Source organism: Centropristis striata, chromosome 7, assembly GCF_030273125.1.
Source record: "Centropristis striata isolate RG_2023a ecotype Rhode Island chromosome 7, C.striata_1.0, whole genome shotgun sequence".
NCBI lineage: Eukaryota > Metazoa > Chordata > Actinopteri > Perciformes > Serranidae > Centropristis > Centropristis striata.
The window spans coordinates 11,827,156-11,834,581 of record NC_081523.1 but is presented as its reverse complement, the minus strand read 5'-3'; the positions used below and the strand labels follow the sequence as shown (position 1 = coordinate 11,834,581).

Here is a 7,426-nt window from a genome sequence, read left to right as displayed (position 1 = left end):
CAGGAGGAGACGCGCTGAGCGTGTTTGCTGCCAGGTGGAGGCGATGTCGCTCCTCCTCTCCTCTCTCTGCTCTCCCCTCTGCTCTGCTCGGCCAGAGCTTTCAGTCTGCTGGGTGAGATCATTACCAGACACCAGGCTCCGGGACCTGACATTCACCGATCGGAAAAGCAGAGAGAGAGAGGGAGAGAGAGAGAGAGAGGGAGAGAGAGCGCGACAGAGCGAGAGAGAGAAAACCCTGATCCGATGCAACCGGCGAGGGAAAGGGACCTAAACCACCGTGTCCTGCCTCGGCTCCTCAGTCTCCCGTACTGGCGGCTGAAAGCGCGGTCTTGTCGCTGACATTTTCCCGCTGGATTTGGGCTTGTAGTCGGATGCGGGCTTGTTTTGACTGCAGCAATAGTCCTACTCCCCCCCTCCTCCCCTACCAATCGAGTAGCGGATTTGCGAGGGATCTCTGTGCAGCTCCCCGAGTGACCAGCGATCCTGCAAGGCACCGGAGACGCACTCTGCACCGCCGCGGCTCCCCACCGCACCGCAAGAGCCTCTAAAGATCGTATTTCTGTGAGGAATTGGACATAAGCGCCAAGTTTCCGATTGGATTTTTTCCCCCTGTGCGGCTACCTTGCTTCTGTCATCAGATCGGCTGCAAATCCTATTTTCGCTTTTTTTTTTCCTTTTCCAAAGCACCGTTGACGCCATTTTCCTCGGGGTTTTCTGTCAAAAAATATATACATATATTCTGGCACCGTTTGACAGCTCCCCGGGAGGCTGTCATCCCATCCGTCGCTTGTGTAAAATGTGTCTAAATGGATTGTAAATGATCTTGATAAAATATTTACACGTTAGAGCCGAGTGTGTGACAACATTAGACATGGGTAAGTAGTCCCGGTTGACTGGCCACATTCCACACCTGAATACACCTTTCCTATAAATGTTTGTAAAATGTTCCTAGCTGCTGTGTGTCTGCTTTACATGCCTGCTTTTTACATGCTACCTGAACCTGTGTAGTTTTTTTATGATCATGTCTGTGCCGTTTTTATTTTTTAATTGACATTAAAATATGTGGCATTGCTTGTAGTCACATGCCAACAAATTCAGACTAAACACACGCACGCGTGCAAATACTCACAGCACCACGCGCGCATTCACGCACGTAGACACCACAAACAATGCTGTATCACCAAATCTCCATCAAGGTAAATTAGGTGGCACTAGTATAAAACAGCTAATTAGGTCAATGGGGTGAAGTATCCACTACAAACTGATCAAGGACCAGCTTAACCACTGCTGTTCACACTCTTAGTTGTAATGTTTTTTCTGCTGGGCTGGACCTCCTGCATCTTCTCTGACATTGATAGTCCATCACATAGCATCACAGTGTGTGTGTGTGTGTGTGTGTGTGTGTGTGTGTGTGTGTGTGACATGCAGCGTGCAGATGGTTGTTTCTCCTTCAGTCTGTCATGGCACATTTAACGGTATCCTATGGAATTTTTGAAATATTTGTGGTTGGATGTGGTTTTTCTACGTGTTCTGGTCCAGTTGTAGAGGCTCATGAATGATGTCAAGTGCTGTGGAAGTTGCAAGTTGAAGCACACTCAGTATGCTGAGGAGTGTGTTTCATTCGTCAATGTGTGTTCTGTGCATTCTGGTTTGTTTTTCATTTGTAGCTCAAAATCCTCACATGCCACTGTAGCACCAGTGCAGACATGCCAGCATTAGACCTGCAACTATTCAATTAGTCGATCAACAGAAATTTTATTACCAACTATTTTGATAGCTTGTTAATCTTTGCAGTGATTTTAATGGATGCAGTGGCAGAAAATTGTGATTTATGCATCTTGAATATGGAGATTTACTGCTTTTCTCTGTTTATATCATGTTAAATAGAATATCGTTGGGTTTTGGACGAACAAAATAAGAGATTTAATGAAACACCTTGGACTTTGAGAAACTGGGATTGGACATTTTTCACAATTTTCAGAACAAATGTAGCCTGTGACTAATTCATAAATGTGTATTAGTCTGGAACCTTTTCATTTTTGATTTCCAAGGGGCGTTGTCATCGGGTGCAGACCAAAATGCCTCTGGATAGACCTACAACCAATCAGACATGTGACTCGTGCTGATTGACACATGCAAGTTAAGGTCGTTCTTGGTCTGTTTTCAAGGAGGAAAAACAGAATTTAAGAAAGTTTGTGACAGCTGGGTCACGAACATTCTCAAATTACAGCTAAATAGCACACTAAAATGTTTTTTCTGAAAACATTTGAGGCGAGAAATTGGCAACTCGGTAACGAAATGCTGATTTGCTTTTGATTAGAGCTGCTAATCTGACAGTTAGATCTGAGTTTTGTGAGTTGTGTTGGACACCACTCGTTGTGTCAAGCCCGCCCCATATGAGATAAACTAGTGTGATTGGCTGGGAAAGGGCAAGGACTGGTGGAAATCTGTCTGAATGGGAGAGTGACCAGATCAAGTAAAACATGAGCTCAGCAGAATCAACTGGTTTTCAGGCTAGACCAAATTATTACTTGAGAAAATAATTGGCTGATGAATCGATAATAAAAACAATTATTGAATGCAGCTCTAGCAAGCACACAGAGAAACTGCTTATAGTGGGCTTGGTGGAGCCAGTGCTACTTCACTCTTGTTACATTTATCAAATGCTGATCATTTTTCACGTTGCTGCCAAAAGTGATGGCCATGCTTTGGTTGTGTGGAGAGAGCGAAGTGAGGGCTGAGGGTGAATGACCACTGTTATCAGCAGCCCTCAGAAACCTTAGCCACAACCACAACACCAGAAGATAAATAGACAAGCCCGGATGAGTCAGGGAAAGTGTGGAAAAATGGTCGGGTCTCCAGGATATATGGGAATGAAGGTGTGGAAATGAGCACTGGATTAAAAGGAAGAAGAGTTGAGAAGAGAGGCAATTGTAAGAGAAGTGCGTGACTAGGTGGAAAGAAATGGGTTTGAGGGATGAATAAAAGAGGTGATTCAGACTCGGAGGGAACCATCGATCTTGTCTTGTTAACAGGTTTGGGGGAGTTGAAACTCCGGCAGCGTTTTTGTGGCGTAAAAGTATGAAGCAGGCTATTAAACCCCCTATTAGGTAATGAGATGCCCATGCCACCTTTAAATTAAAGCATGAGAAATCGATTAGGTGTATCCCCTTCTGAGCTGGATACCTCGGGTCGAAGTAGGATCACAGAGAGGGGGAGGAGGGAATGTGAACGGGATCCAAGGACAAATCTAACTGTTGGCAGGCTCTCTTAACAGAATATCAGCACTGGAGCACCTTTTGGCAGAGCACACAGAAAGAGGGAGGGAGGGAGGGAGAGGTGGAGGGTAAAGGAAAGAGGTAGCACAGAGAAGAGGGGAGAGAACAGAGGTTTGGGGTGGGGGGGGTGTGAGGTGAGGGGAAGGAGGAAGACAGTTGGGGAGAAGGGGAGGTGTTTTTGCTGACAGCCATTTTGTGGCTTCTGCTGCAGTTAAAATGGTTTAACATTCATCTGCTTCTGCGGGGTAGTTAGGTGAGGATGGTTTTAGTGCTACCTGGCATATGGCTCATCCAGAGGAGTGTGTGCATGTGGGACTGCACAGAGCGCCTGCAAGGCCATCATTTTCTATTATGGCTGTCCCACACATGGTACTTTATGATTGTCCTTCTCGCTGCCCTACAGCTGAACACATGCTTGTGCCATCCATGCTTCACTGGGGAGAGAATGGGTTTTATTCGGTATTTCAAATCCAAATAGAAGTTCGTAATGTTCACTTAAAAAACAGAATATGCCCTTTGATGTGGACAGGGTACAAAGATGGCTTCCTTCACCTTGCAGGGTTCCCACTCGTTCTGGAAAACTGGAGATTTTGAAACTAATTTTCCACTCATGGAAACATCTGGAAATTGATGGAATAGAATAATAAAATGACCAGATATCCTGGAAATAACCAATGTTGTCCTGGAAAATATTAATTGGATTTTAGACTCTTATTTTAGCCTACGTAAATCAAGGTGCCTACTTTGTTTGAAACTCGACTGTTGGATGAATAAGGTGCCAGATGTGAAGCGAAAAGGAAAAATGCTCCCTTCTCATTTCGGCTCCCATGTCTAGCTGTTCACACCAAACGTGGAGCGGGGATGGAAATCTCAGAGTAGCCCAGTGATTAGCAACCCTAGCTGATTTATGTTATGCTGACAGGTTTTTATTTGGTTTTGGGACAAAATAGCTCACTGAAATTGTGTTGATGGGCCTATGTGGCTGCCTGGTAGTAAGGCAGGCCAAGTGTGATGTCAACATAAGGTAGAAAATGTTACCATCTAAGCCTTTTAATGAAGCTGGAAAAGTGTCTCAACTCACAAGTTGTCTCAAGACGCAGCCGAGTCCTTGAGACACTTTCTAACTATCTGAAAGACAATATAAAAGTATGACACTAAATACTAAGTACAATAATCCCCCCCCCCCCCCAATATATTGCTATGTTCTTTCACTTCAGACTGGACATGTGTGTAAATTGGATAGATGTAGGCTTTTTATAAGAAGCTAGACGACATTATTACACAGTTAGCAGTTAACGATGTAGCCATCAACTGTAATGAAACTGATGCATTATAACCTGCATCATTAAAAATTAAGCATAAAACTTGGGCTAAGTGTCAATAATAGGCCTGCTGGTAAATTATGAGCAAGTGCTGTCCTGTATTGTCAAGAAAAACTTCTAGAAACGATTTCTTCAAAATGAGTGGGGACCCTGCCTTGGGCTCTGTGGCAGAGCACTAATAGGCTTCCAGTTTGAAAACTTGTGCCTGGATCTGGAAGTATTAGAAGGCCGGGGCCATTCCTTTTGATTTGTCTCCAGCCAAAGATTGGATCCTTCTAGAAACATTGGTTTACGTGATTGCCCCTTCACTAGAGAGCTGAAATAAAGGAGAAAAGGAGATAAATGAAAAATGAAAATGGCAGACAGACAATGTTCATCATCCCTCTGAGATACTCATCTACAGCCAGGGATGGCCGAGCCTCTACTACACTCTCACATCAAAGAATAGGAGAAAAAAAAGACTCTTCACCTTGTGCAATCACACAAGCGTTTGGTGGGGTGTGTGTGTGTGTGTGTGTGTGTGTGTGTGTGTGTGTGTGTGTGTGTGTGTGTGTGTGTGTGTGTGTGTGTGTGTGCGTGCGCGCGCGTGTGTGTGTGCGCGCATCTGTCTGCATGTGTGTATGAGCTATTTGTGAGTCCACCTCAGGCACTGGGCTGCTGGGTATGCAGCCTTAAAAGGTTGTGTTTCTGCTGCCATCTCTCTCCCTGTCTCTCCCTCTCTCACTCAGACTCTGTCTACCTCTGTTTTGTCTGTGCGTCTGTATCATTCGCCATCTCTGTTCTGTCCATCTGTATTCCATTATCAACGCTTTATCATAATTGTTTTCAAAGGACAAGGCAAAATGTTGGACGAGTGTCTCATTCACAGCCTCTCACAGGGAATGACCTTATGCTATTTGAGAGGGAAGCTGGTTTAGCGCTGGTAGTTTTGAGAACATAATAAAGCTATTTATGCAGTGAGTCTGGCCTCTCACAATCACCCTGCTGTCTGAGGCTAGTCGAGGTGTGTATGTATGTGTGTGTATCAGTGTGTTTGTGTGTGTAAGAGAGAGAGAGAGAGAGAGAGAGAGAGAGAGGAGACAGTGAGGCTCAGGCTAGGCGAGGGAGGCCCGAGGAGGGGTCAGACTTACATAAACTCTCAGCCTGTCTGCCAGTAACAGAGAACTAACACAGCTTTGGGCAGCGAGCAGAGAGGGAGGAGGAATAATCATGACCCAGCTAAGTAGTTTACACAGTAATGGCCCAGAATGAAGATTGTATGACGCCATTTTGTTGTCATACCAGGTTATCCTTGCAAGGGGGGTACTAATAGTGAAGTGGATAGGTTTCTCTCTGATGTGTGTGTGTGTGATGTTGTGGTTGGCAGCTGTCTCTTTTTCCTGTCATTGTCCTCAGTCACATGACAGACAGGGTGGCTTCACACATGCCATGAGGGCGAGTCACCAAGCTGACATTAGGGGCTGGGAGGTTCCTGGAGGACCAAACATGGTCATGCGGGCACAGCGCGATCAGGTCCGGACTGAGCCTGGACTCTCTATCTTTTGGTTCACCTTGTAAAACTTTGAATACTGAAACTGATGAACTACGGTGGTGATTTTACATGTTTTAACTTATTAAATGCAAATCGCCCTATACTGTACAATACTGCTGACCATTTTCAGAGGCATACCATGCATTTTTTTTGGACAGATTTTCTAACTTCCAGGCAGCCAGTGCCAGTGTTTCTATTGTTTTAGTGGGGTAAACAAATCATCTTGCAGAGACTTTCCTGAGATGGATATCTATAAAACTGAACAGTTAGTCCCCTTTATTTGTGTGTCGTTTTAACTGATTGATGTAATCCTTAGATATGCAGCAAGCAGGGTCTGTTTTGAAGACTGTTTTTGGTAAAATAATTAAAATAACAGGGCTCTGACATCTCAGATTTCCGACTGCCAAAAAGCATTGCACTCAAAATCTTTGTTGTCTTGAATTCCTGTTATTGACAAACAATAACAGGAATTTGTTAGTTTCTTCCCTTAAATAGGATGTTCTTGGCAGCTTAAAGGCAGAGTTCACCCTAAAATCCATATTTTTCTCTTAACTGTAGTGCTATTTATTAATCTAAATTCTTTTAAGAGTGTTGGAAATATCAGCTGCAGACGTGTCTGCCTTCTCTTGAATATAATGGGACTATATGGCACTCTGCCTGCGGTGCTCAAAGTGCCAACAAACTACATTTTAAAAACTCAATAGCAATGTTTCTTGACCTTTCTAGTCTTTAAAATATGTATTTTTTATTTTTGGGTGAACTTTCCCTTTAAAATCTCACCTTTGGAAGATTTCCTGAAAGCAATAACGAGGAGTAATTTTCATAACTTCCCTCCTCAGAAATGTATTGCCATATGTAAATAATGTGACATAAGAATAAAGCAAACTAAAGGCTCGAGTTCCTTTTCATACTGCACTTAATGAATGAAAATCAATGACTTCCAGGAAGGTTGGAGATCAATCTGAAAATGTATTAGTATGATTTGGAAAATGGCTGGCAATATAAAGTTGGCAGTCTAGTATAAACGATTTGGAGTTCATAAGCTTAAACATGCAAAACCACTGTTATGGTCCTTTAAGTCTTTTTCATACTAAACCACCATGGGGCTACCAGAACCTACATCAATAACTCTTATGAGTCAGCCTGTGGTTTCAGATTGGCAAACTTTACAGCGAAAGAGAGGCTTCGTAGAAACAAACCTTTTTCATTTTTATTAAATCTAGCAAATGCAGAACAAAATGACTAGCCGGTGACTTTGATCTCAAAGTTGGACGCTGTTTATGCGTAGTCTTACA

General features: G+C 43.6%; 1 protein-coding gene across 1 annotated transcript in view; it reads left to right on the top strand.

The window, feature by feature from the left end:
* The first annotated feature begins 216 nt into the window (after window positions 1-216).
* Window positions 217-7,426, top strand: part of setbp1 (SET binding protein 1) — a 42,763-nt gene continuing 35,553 nt past the window's right edge. The window contains exon 1 of the mRNA XM_059336833.1: window positions 217-875. The gene's annotated coding sequence lies outside the window, so the exon portion shown is untranslated. The remainder of the gene's footprint in view (window positions 876-7,426) is intronic.